Genomic DNA, 12,561 nt, shown 5'->3' on the forward strand with positions numbered 1-12,561 from the left:
TATACTCATCATAAATTCTATAGTGCTCCCACTCACTTCTTTGGAAATGCAAGTTTCTCATAAACTTTGTATAAACCCAAAATCTTTGATCATCTCATCAAAGTGTACATTCCAACTCCGAGATGCTCATTCCAGTCCTCAGAACGATTGCTGGAGCTTTGCATCCTTATTAGCATCTTTTCAGGATTGACAAAACCTTTCGGTTGTATCACATACAACCTTTCCTCAAGAAAATCGTCGAGGAAACAATGTTTTGACATCCTATCTGCAAGATTTCATAAATAATGCAGTGACTGCTAATATAATTCCAACAGACTCTTAGCATCGCTACGAGTGAGAAAATCTCACCGTAGTCAACTCCTTGAACTTGTCAGAAAACATCTTAACGACAAGTCGAGCTTTCTTAATGGTGACATTTACCATCATTGGCCGTCTTCCTTTTAAAATCCATCTACACTCAACAGCCTTACGACCATCAAGTAGTTCTTCCAAAGTCTACACTTTGTTTTCATACATGAATCCTCTCTCGGATTATATGGCCTCAAGCCATTTATCGGAATCCAGGCCCACCATCGCTTCTCCATAGCTCGTAGGTTCATTGTTGTCCAGCAACATGACTTCCAAGACAGGATTACGTACCACTCTGAAGTAGTACGCATCCTTGTCATCCCACGAGGTTTGGGAGTGACTTGATCCGAAGTCTCATGATCAATATCATAAGCTTCCACTTCAATTGGTGTAGGTGCCACAGGAACAACTCTTTGTGCCCTGCTATACACTAGTTGAAGTGACGGTTCAATAACCTCATCAAGTCTCCACCATCCTCCCACTCAATTCTTTCGAGAGAAACTTTTCCTCGAGAAAGGACCCGATTCTAGAAACAATCCCTTATTGCTTTCGAATCTGAGATAGGAGGTATACCCAACTGTTTTGGGTGTCCTATGAAGATGCATTCATCCGCTTTGGGTTCGAGCTTATCAGCCTGAAACCTTTTCACATAAGCGTCGCAGCCCCAAACTTTTAAGAAATGACAGCTTAGGTTTCCCTAAACCATAGTTCATACGGTGTCATCTCATCGGAATTACGTGGTGCCCTATTTAAAGTGAATGTGGTTGTCTCTAATGCCTAACCCAAAAACTATCGTGGTAATTCGATAAGAGACATCATGGTATGCATCATATCCAATAGGGTGCAGTTATGATGTTCGAACACACCATCACATTATGGTGTTCCAGGCTGTATTAGTTGTGAAACGATTTCCACAATGTCTTAATTCTGTGCCAAACTCGTAATTCAGATATTCATCTCTATGATCATATCATAGATCTTTTATCCTCTTGTCACGACGATCTTTCAACTTCACACCGAAATTATTTGAACCTTTCAATAATTCAGACTCGTGATTCATCAAGTAAATATACTCAACATCTACTCAAATCATCTGTGAAGAACATAACGATATCCACTATTCGCCTCAGCACTCATTGGACTGCACACATCAAAAAGTGTTACTTCCAACGAGTTGCTATCTTGTTCCATTTTACTGAAAACGAGGCTTTCAGTCATCTTAACCATGTGGTATGATTTGCATGTCTCAAGTGATTCAAGAATCAAGTGAGTCCAAACGGTCCATTTGCATGGAGTTTCTTCATGCATAAACACCAATAGACATGGTTCGCATGTCTCAAACTTTTCAAAAATGAGTGAGCCCAAAGATCCATCAACATGGAGCTTCTTCATGCGTTTTATACCGTTATGACTTAAGTGGTAGTGCCACAAGTAGGTGGTACTATCATTACTATCTTATATCTTTTGGCATGAACATGTGTATCACTACGATCGAGATTCAATAAACCATTCATTTTAGGCGTAAGACCATTGAAGGTATTATTCAAATAAATAGAGTAACCATTATTCTCCTTAAATGAATAACCGTATCGCGATAGACATAATCCAATCATGTCTATGCTCAACGCAAACACCAATCTTGATGGTAAAGGGAGCGTACGATGCTTGATCATATCAACATTGCAAACACTTCCAACACATATCGTCAGCTCACCTTTAGCTAGTCTCCGTTTATTCCGTAGCTTTTATTTCGAGTTACTAACACTTAGCAACCAAACCGGTATCTAATACCCTGGTGCTACTAGGAGTACTAGTAAAGTACACATTAACATAATGTATATCCAATATACTTCTATCGACAGCCTTCTTATCTACCAAGTATCTAGGGTAATTCTGCTCCAGTGGCTGTTCCCCTTATTACAGAAGCACTTAGTCTCGGGTTTGGGTTCAACCTTGGGTTTCTTCACTAGAGCAGCAGCTGAATTGCCGTTTCATGAAGTATCCCTTTGTTCCCTTGCCCTTCTTGAAACTAGTGGTGTCCCAACCATCAACAATTGATGCTCCTTCTTGATTTCTACTTTCGTGGTGTCAAACATCGCGAATATCTCAAGGATCATCATATATGTCCCTGATATATTATAGTTCATCACGAAGCTCTAGCAGCTTGGTGGTAATGACTTTGGAGAAACATCACTATCTCATCTAGAAGATCAACTCCCACTTGATTCAAGCGATTGTTGTACTCAGACAATCTGAGCACAAGCTCAACAATTGAGCTTTTCTCCCTTAGTTTGCAGGCTAAGAAAATCGTCGGAGGTCTTATACCTCTTGACGTGGGCACGAGCCTGAAATTCCAATTTCAGACCTCGAAACATCTCATATGTTTCGCGACGTTTCAAAACGTCTTCGGTGCCTCAATTCTAAACCGTTTAACTGAACTATCACGTAGTTATCAAAATGTGTATGTCGGATGTTCGCAACATCCACAGACAACGTTCGAGGTTCAGCACACTGAGCGGTGCATTAAGGACATAAGCCTTCTAAGAAGCAATGAGGACAATCCTCAGTTTACGGACCTAGTCCGCATAATTGCTACTATCAACTTTCAACTAATTTTTCTCTAGGAACATATCTAAACAGTAGAACTAAAGCGCGAGCTACGACATAATTTGCAAAATCCTTTTGACTATGTTCAGGATAATTAAGTTCATCTTATGAATTCCCACTTAGATAGACATCCCTCTAGTCATCTAAGTGATTACATGATCCGAGTCAACTAGGCCGTGTCCGATCATCACGTGAGACGGACTAGCCAACGTCGGTGAACATCTTCATGTTGATCGTATCTTCTATACGACTCATGCTCGACCTTTCGGTCTTCTGTGTTCCGAGGCCATGTCTGTACATGCTAGGCTCGTCAAGTTAACCCTAAGTGTTTCGCGTGTGTAAATCTGTCTTACACCCGTTGTATGTGAACGTTAGAATCTAACACCCGATCATCACGTGGTGCTTCGAAACACGAACTGTCGCAACGGTGCACAGTTAGGGGAGAACACTTCTTGAAATTGTTGTAAGGGATCATCTTATTTACTACCGTCGTTCTAAGCAAATAAGATGTATAAACATGATAAACATAACATGCAATCAAATAGTGACATGATATGGCCAATATCATATTGCTCCTTTGATCTCCATCTTGGGGCTCCATGATCATCATCGTCACCGGCATGACACCATGATCTCCATCATCATGATCTCCATCATCGTGTCTCCATGAAGTTGTCACGTCATCTATTACTTCTACTACTACAACTAACGGTTAGCAATAAAGTAAAGTAATTACATGACGTTTATGTTGACACGCAGCTCATAAATAAATTAAGACAACTCCTATGGCTCCTGCCGGTTGTCATACTCATCGACATGCAAGTCGTGATTCCTATTACAAGAACATGATCAATCTCATACATCACATATATCATTCATCACATCCTTTGGCCATATCACATCACATAGCATACCCTGCAAAAACAAGTTAGACGTCCTCTAATTGTTGTTTGCATGTTTTACGTGGCTGCTATGGGTTTCTAGCAAGAACGTTTCTTACCTACGCAAAAACCACAACGTGATATGCCAATTACTATTTACCCTTCATAAGGACCCTTTTCATCGAATCCGATCCGACTAAAGTAGGAGAGACAGACACCCGCTAGCCACCTTATGCAACTAGTGCATGTCAGTCGGTGGAACCTGTCTCACATAAGAGTACGTGTAAGGTCGGTCCGGGCCGCTTCATCCCACGATGCCGCCGAATCAAGATAAGACTAGTAACGGCAAGCATATTGAACAAAATCAACGCCCACAACTACTTTGTGTTCTACTCGTGCATAGAAACTACGCATAGACCTAGCTCATGATGCCACTGTTGGGGAACGTAGCAGAAATTCAAAATTTTCTACGCATCACCAAGATCAATCTATGGAGAGACTAGCAACGAGGGGAAGGAGAGTGCATCTACATACCCTTGTAGATCGCTAAGCGGAAGCGTTCAAGTGAACGGGATCGATGGAGTCGTACTCGTCGTGATCCAAATCACCGATGATCAAGTGCCGAACGCACGGGACCTCCGCGTTCAACACACGTGCAGCCCGGTGACGTCTCCCACGCCTTGATCCAGCAAGGAGAGAGGGAGAGGTTGAGGAAGACTCCATCCAGCAGCAGCACAACGGCGTGGTGGTGATGGAGGAGCGTGGCAATCCTGCAGGGCTTCGCCAAGCACCACAGAAGAGGAGGGAGAGAGAGAGATGCAGGGCTGCACCAACGAGAGATCGAATCGCGTGTTGTGGGAAGCCCAATGCCTCAATATATATAGGGAAGGGGAGGGGCTGCGCCCCCTCTAGGGTTCCCACCCCCTAGGGGGGCGGCAGCCCTAGATGGGGATCAAGGATGGCGGCCAAGAGGGGGAGAGGAGAGGGAGGTGCACCAATATGCCTTAAGGCCCATATCCCTTAGGGTTTGCCCCCTTTCCACCTCTTAGGCGCCATGGGCCCTTGTGGGAGGCGCACCAGCGCACTAAGGGGCTGGTCCCTCACCACTCTTAGCCCACGCAACCTTCTGGGGTTGGTGACCCCACTTGGTGGACCCCCGGGACCCTCTCGGTGGTCCCGGTACGTTACCGATAAACCCCGAAACTCTTCCGGTGACCAAAACAGGACTTCCCATATATAAATCTTTACCTCCGGACCATTCCTGAACTCCTCGTGACGTCCGGGATCTCATTCGAGACTCCGAACAACATTCGGTAACCACATACAAGCTTCCTTTATAACCCTAGCGTCATCGAACCTTAAGTGTGTAGACCCTACGGGTTCGGGAGACATGCAGACATGACCAAGACGTTCTCCGGTCAATAACCAACAACGGGATCTGGATACCCATGTTGGCTCCCACATGTTCCACGATGATCTCATCGGATGAACCACGATATCAAGGACTTAATCAATCCCGTATACAATTCCCTTTGTCTAGCGGTGCGATACTTGCCCGAGATTCGATCGTCGGTATCCCGATACCTTGTTCAATCTCGTTACCGGCAAGTCTCTTTTACTCGGTCCGTAACACATCATCCTGTGATCAACTCCTTGATCACATTGTGCACATTATGATGATGTCCTACCGAGTGGGCCCAGAGATACCTCTCCGTCACACGGAGTGACAAATCCCAGTCTCGATTCGTGCCAACCCAACAGACACTTTCGGAGATACCCGTAGTGTACCTTTATAGCCACCCAGTTACGTTGTGATGTTTGGTACACCCAAAGCATTCCTACGGTATCCGGGAGTTGCACAATCTCATGGTGTAAGGAAATGATACTTGACATTAGAAAAGCTTTAGCATACAAACTACATGATCTTGTGCTAGGCTTAGGATTGGGTCTTGTCCATCACATCATTCTCCTAATGATGTGATCCCGTTATCAATGACATCTAATGTCCATGGTCAGGAAACCGTAACCATCTATTGATCAACGAGCTAGTCAACTAGAGGCTTACTAGGGACATGGTTTTGTCTATGTATCCACACATGTATCTGAGTTTCCTATCAATACAATTATAGCATGGATAATAAACGATTATCATGAACAAGGAAATATAATAATAACTAATTTATTATTGCCTCTAGGGCATATTTCCAACAGCAGTAGCGTGCGTGCGTGCAGCAGACATGAGAGAACTAGAGAGCTGCTCGCATTCGGCAGGAAGGGCAGGTTGGCCGCCATGCCAGCTGGGCTTCACTTGCTTGCCAGGAACCACCAACGATGAGCTGCAAATGGTTATGGTCAACAGCAACTCGACAAGGCAGAGCAACCAACAGCTTGTAAGTAGTAAATTGCAGCATATCTCAAAGGCAAAACGTGCCTTAAAAGTAAGACTAGCCAGATGTGGTGCTATCTTCTCAAGCAAGGATCGAATCCATGACAAATTTATCTACATGTATAGGGTTAGAGCCGGATTTCTCCGTAAATTCGTGTCAGCAATAAGCAAGCAATTGCGCATGCGGAAGCTCAAACAAGGAATGAATGAGAGCGACTAGCAGAACTGCAGAAGTAGCAACGCGAATCTACTCGACGCATTGGAAAAAAATATATATCCCCAGCCCTCCCCTTTTGGACAGGGACACGCCGGCTACGAGATCTGGAGCTCGGCCACCCAGCAGAACGCGGAGGCAGGACTGGGCCGGAGCACCGAAAGCGCAGCGACTCCGACGAAGACAGGCACCTAGGCTTGACTAAACCGTCAGCAGCGGCGTAGGCACGGGCAGGCAGGTAGGCAGGAGGGCGGCCGAATCCGACGGGGATGGGCCCCGCGCAAGGAGGCGCCCGGCGAGCCGCGCCAAGGGATCGGGCAGATCCGAATCGGGAGGCGTGCCAAGCAGGCCGCGATCTGACCGGCCCAAGCGCGGAGACGCGGGCCGCTAGGAGGCGAGCGGGGCGGATCGGGAGGGACTGCTTACCGCGGCCGGGCGGTCGGGGCGAGGAGACGGCGAGGCGCCTCCCTCCTGGCGGAGATGCTCTCGACGAACCTTGCGGAGCAGGACCACGTGTTTGACCTCGAGCACGGGTGGTTAGGATTTGGTGCTCAGGTGGATGACCTCGAGCACGAAGTGCTTGTGGGCGAGCACGCGGTGGTGTCCTTGGCGTCTACAGAGCAACATCCATCGCGAGGCCTGTGGATGGGCGCGGGAGAGGGGGGTCGAACTCCGCCGGAGGGAGGTGGCTGACGCGCGCAGGAATGGAGATGGCCGGGGCGTGAGGGCAAGGTGGATGGCGCGGGAATGGAGATGGAGGGCTGGAGGGCGGGAGGCCGGATTGGATCTGGGAGGGAGAACACGGATCTGGGTGGGCGTCGCTGCGGGACGGGGAGGAGGTGGCGGCGGCGAGGAGCCGAGGAAGGAGGAGTGCGGGTTAGGGTTTGGGAAGGATGGGATCAGGGGTGGGTGGGAGACGAGACGGGGTGTGGGAGGGATGGGATCGGGGTGGGTGGGTCTGTGGGGTTTCCCCTTTTCATTTTCTTCTTTTTTGTTCTCTATAGATAAATGGATGGATGGATGTGGGATGATGGATGGATGGATGGGCGCCAGGTCATCAATCCGTGTCAAACCAACTCCACCAATGGGAATAAAGTATATGTGATTTGTGTATTTTATTTTGTTTTCTTCTACTTTTGCACATGAAAAATTAAAAAAATGGTCTCACATTGTGAACAAGTTTGTATCTTGAATGACCAAAAATGTTGACTAAGGAATTTTTCATTTTCTTTGCACGAAAAAATCATTTTCCATTTTTCGAATGCCCAAAATGCGGTTTTTTTGTGAAGAACCTACCAAATAATTGTTGCAAAATTGGACCAAAACAATTTTATAAAATATTAGAACATATTTAATTCACAATTAACCAAATGGAAGGGTGTCAAAAGATTTTATCCACCTCTCGTGAAAAAGAGAAATTTCTGCCGATTCAGCTGGAAGCGGGTCAAATTTGAACTGGAGCTGCCTCATAGTTTGCTCTTTATTTTTTCCAAAAATCATTTCTAGGTACATAAGTATCTATTTAATCAGAGAAACATCAAAAGTTTTGCAAGATTCAACCACTAGCTAGGAACGGTCAAGCTTGCCGTTTTGACCGCATTTTGAAACGGGCATAAAAATTTCAAAAAAAATCGAAAAATTGGGAAACATTCGCATTGTGTCATTATATGTGACCAAGTTTCCAGGAAAAATAATAAACTTCTAATACGACAATTATTTTAAAAAAGTGTTCTCAGAAATGAGCTATCACGCGTGAAGATTCACGGTTTTCAAGCCAAACGATCAATCTTATGGCCACATTCATGGCATAGTTTGTTCAAATGATCTCATATTGTCCACAATGGTGCATCTTGGAATTCCAAACAATGTTGCCTAAGGGAGTTTTCATTTTCTTTGCACGGAAAATTCATTTTCCATTTTTCGAGTGCCCGAATTGAGTTCTTTTTGTGAAGGACCTACCATATATTTGTTGCAAAATTGTACCAAATCATTTTTATAAAATACTAGGCCATATTTGATTCACAATTGACCAAATGGTTGGGTGTCAAAAGTTTTGATCCATCTCTCGTGAAAAAGACAAATTCTCGTTGATTCAGCTAGAAGCGGGTCAAATTTGAACTGTAGCTGCCTCATAGTTTGCTCTTTATTTTTTCCAAAAATCATTTCTAGGTACATAAGTATCTATTTAATCAAAGAAACACCAAAAAAATTCCAAGATTCAACTACTAGCTAGGAACGGTCAAGCACGCCGTTTTGACCGCATTTTGAAACGGGCATAAAAAATTCAAAAAAAATCAAAAAATTGGAAAACCTTCGCATTGTGTCATTATATGTGACCAAGTTTCCAGGAAAAATAATAAACTTGTAATATGGTAATTATTTTAAAATAGTGTTCTCAGAAATAAGCTATCATGTGTGAAGATTCATGTATTTCAACCGAAACGATCAATCTTATGGCCACATTCATGGCATAGTTTGTTCAAATGATCTCATATTGTGCACAAGGGTGCATCTTGGAATTCCAAACAATGTTGCCAAAGGGAGTTTTCATTTTCTTTGCACGGAAAATTCATTTTCCATTTTTTGAGTGCCCGAAATGAGGTTTTTCTGTGAAGGACCTACCATATATTTATTGCAAAATCGTACCAAATCATTTTTATAAAATACTAGGACATATTTAATGCACAATTGACAAAATGGTTGGGTGTCAAAAGTTTTGATCCACCTCTGGTGAAAAAGACAAATTCCCGCCGATTCAGTTGGAAGCGGGTCAAATTTAAACTGCAGCTGCCTCATAGTTTGCTATTTATTTTTTCCAAAAATCATTTCTAGGTACATAAGTATCTATTTAATCAGAGAAACACCAAAAAAATTCCAATATTCAACCACTAGCTAGGAACAGTCAAGCCCGCCGTTTTGACCGCATTTTGAAACGGGCATAAAAAATTCAAAAAAAATCAAAAAATTGGAAAACCTTCGCATTTGTGTCATTACATGTGAACAAGTTTCCAGGAAAAATAATAAACTTGTAATACAATAATTATTTTAAAAAAGTGTTTTCAGAAATGAGCTATCAAGTGTGAAGATTCATGGCTTTCAAGCCAAATGATCAATCTTATGGCCACATTCATGGCATAGTTTGTTCAAATGATCTCATATTGTGCACAAGGGTGCATATTGAAATGGCAAGCAATGTTGCCTAAGGAAGTTCTCATTTTCTTTGGACGAAAAAACAATTTTCCATTTTCCGAGTGCCTGAAATGAGTTTTTTTGTGAAGGACCTACCATATATTTGTTGCAAAATTGGACCTAATTAATTTTATAAAATACTAGACCATATTTAATGCACAATTGACAAAATGGTTGGGTGTCAAAATTTTTGATCCACCTCTGGTGAAAAAGACAAATTCCCGCCGATTCAGTAGGAAGCGGGTCAAATTTGAACTGCACCTGCCTCATAGTTTGCTATTTATTTTTTCTAAAAATCATTTCTAGTTACATAAGTACCTATTTAATCATAAATACATGATTTGGTAGCGATACGTCGAGGTTTGGGCGGTGGCCGAGGCCCCCAACTCTAGAGCGCGTAAACTCGCATGCCCGCCGCGTGGTCACCGCGTGGCCGTGGCGTTGCCATGTGTTCTAGGCGGCCTAGGCATGTCTAGTGGGTTGGGCACTCCCCAGGTATGTGCTAGGAAGAAAATCACAACATAAGATTCTCACGAGGAGACCGATCGATGCTCAAACATGAATAAGCAGCCAAGTGTTTGATTAGCGGTACGGGAAATGCACATGGCCAATGGGAGTGAGTTTTGACCGAGGATGATCATCTACTAAGGAGAATGTATTAACAAATTTTCAGCTCAAAAGGAGGATTATAGGTGGTACTTGCTTTGCAAAGTACCACACTGGACAAAAATATGAATGTTGAAGCTGGGCTCAAAATAATGAAAGGATTGAGCTGAAATTTGGTGGAGGATGGTTATTGGGCATAGGAAAGCATTGTAGAAAATTGATTTGACATGCCAAAGTAGTACTTCCTTCACAATGCTCTTCTATGGACAAAAACTTGGGAAAACTAGTGAGACAGATTGGATGAATGAAATGAGCTAAAAATTGGTGTAGGTAAGTTACATATGTATGGTCATGCTCTGTTAAATTTTCAGATCATTTGGGTAAGCCTAGCTAGTACTTACTTCACAAAGGTTCTCTCGAGGTAGAAACTTTGGAAATTTCCTGAGAAAGAATTACAAGGAAAATTGAGCTGAATATTATCATGTGGCAATAATTTGGGTATGGAAGAGTGCCCGAAAAGTTTGAGGGTAATAGGAGGGGTCTATATAACACTTGCTTTGCAACATGCCAATGTGGCCATAAAATATAAATTGAACCTGGGCTCACATAGATGATTTGACTGAGCTGCAATTTTAAGGAGGGTGACAACTTGGGCATATGAAGGATCTGTATAAATTTCATGTCATTTAGATATATAAAAAAGGTACTTCCTTCACAATGCTTCTAGGTGGACAAAAACTTTGGAAATTTGCCGAGGAAGATTTGCTAGGCAAATGGAGCTGAATTTTGTCATGCGGTAATGATTTGGATAGGAAAGAGTGCCCAAAAATTCCGAGAGCAATCAAGAATATATAAATAGCACTTCCTTCATAAAGTGTTGTTGTGAACATAATAGGAAAATGAATATTGTTGAATTAGTTTTGAATTAGGCAAGGAAGGATTTTAACATATTTGATGAAGATATGCCCCAAAGAAGTTATGAGATTTTTTTGGGAATTTTGGAAATGATAGAAATATAGGTTGCTTCACAACCTAGGGCAAAAACTGGCACATGGACATGACACATAGGCAAAACTGATGAGATGGCGCCTAGTCATCACAACCCACCACAATCTACAAGGCTATGACCATCTATATTGGTCATTAACAACTAGAAATAAGGCAGCGGACTAGCACTGTTTGCTTTGTGACCATTTCGTGTAAGGAAATTACGACCTTTCTGACCAAAATGGTCGCAATGGTTTAGGGTTTGGAGCCCCCTGAACAGCTTTTGACCAATTGGTCTAAAATGGTCATAAATTTATGACCAATTCTTCGAGGATCACTGACAGAAGGTCATAAGTTGACATATTTCTTCTAGTGGCCCCGATGCGCTAGTCGGGTCGCCACCCCGGGGCAAGTGCAACTTCAAATCGACCTAGCTCTAATACCAATTGTTCGAAATTCGTCCTTAGAATCAATCACATCAAATCACGATGAACACACACGCACAAAAAACTGATAGCCGAGGATATGTCTCGTACCCTTAATTTTCCTCTTTACTAATTTTCTGTTTTCTCTCACGGTGTTACTTGATACAATCTCACGACCAGGGCTGACATATATACACGCCCAGACGCTAAGCTTTCCTAGCCGGACACAACGCCAACTCCTAACCGGACTCTACTGCTAGACTAAACTACTCAATGTAGCATGACACGACACAGCCGTATACACATGTAATAGTACTACAACTCACACTTGCACCAAGCTGTCACCACGCCTTGGCATGCATCCAAGTTAACCACGACACAAGCAACTTGCTAACACTGATTGAACTCACGATTATCCTAACAGACATAATAGACTGCCCAACGCACGAGAGCAAACGGACCAATACCCGTTTTCGGTCCGCTTTCGACCTATTGCAGCCCCAAATTTCGGTGGCGCTTGCATCGAAACGGACAGCGCACGAACAGGCGGAACGCGCAACCTTGTCCTTCCCTGGACCGCCCGTCAGGGACACGCACGCCCACTTTCCCTCCATTTCGCCCAAAACCCTCCCGCGCCCTTCCTCCCCTACCTCCACCATGGTTGGCGGCCCAACGAATCCCGGTGCCCTAGCCACGGTCGCGCGCCCCGCGGTGAAGAAGAAGCCTGCCAAGAAGCCGTGGTCGGAGCTCACGCCGGCAGAGGTCGCGAAGCTCGATGTCGAATCGGCCAAGAGGAGGAACTGGCAGATGAAGGTGGCGGAGAAGAAGGCCGCTGCCGACTACACTGCCGAGGCGGCCGCGCTGCGTGCCACACCGCACCAGGCCTACGTCGAGGACAACGAGTCCATAGTCGCCAAG

Source organism: Triticum urartu, chromosome 6A, assembly GCF_056163025.1.
Source record: "Triticum urartu cultivar PI428250 chromosome 6A, HENAU_Tu73, whole genome shotgun sequence".
NCBI classification, from domain to species: domain Eukaryota; kingdom Viridiplantae; phylum Streptophyta; class Magnoliopsida; order Poales; family Poaceae; genus Triticum; species Triticum urartu.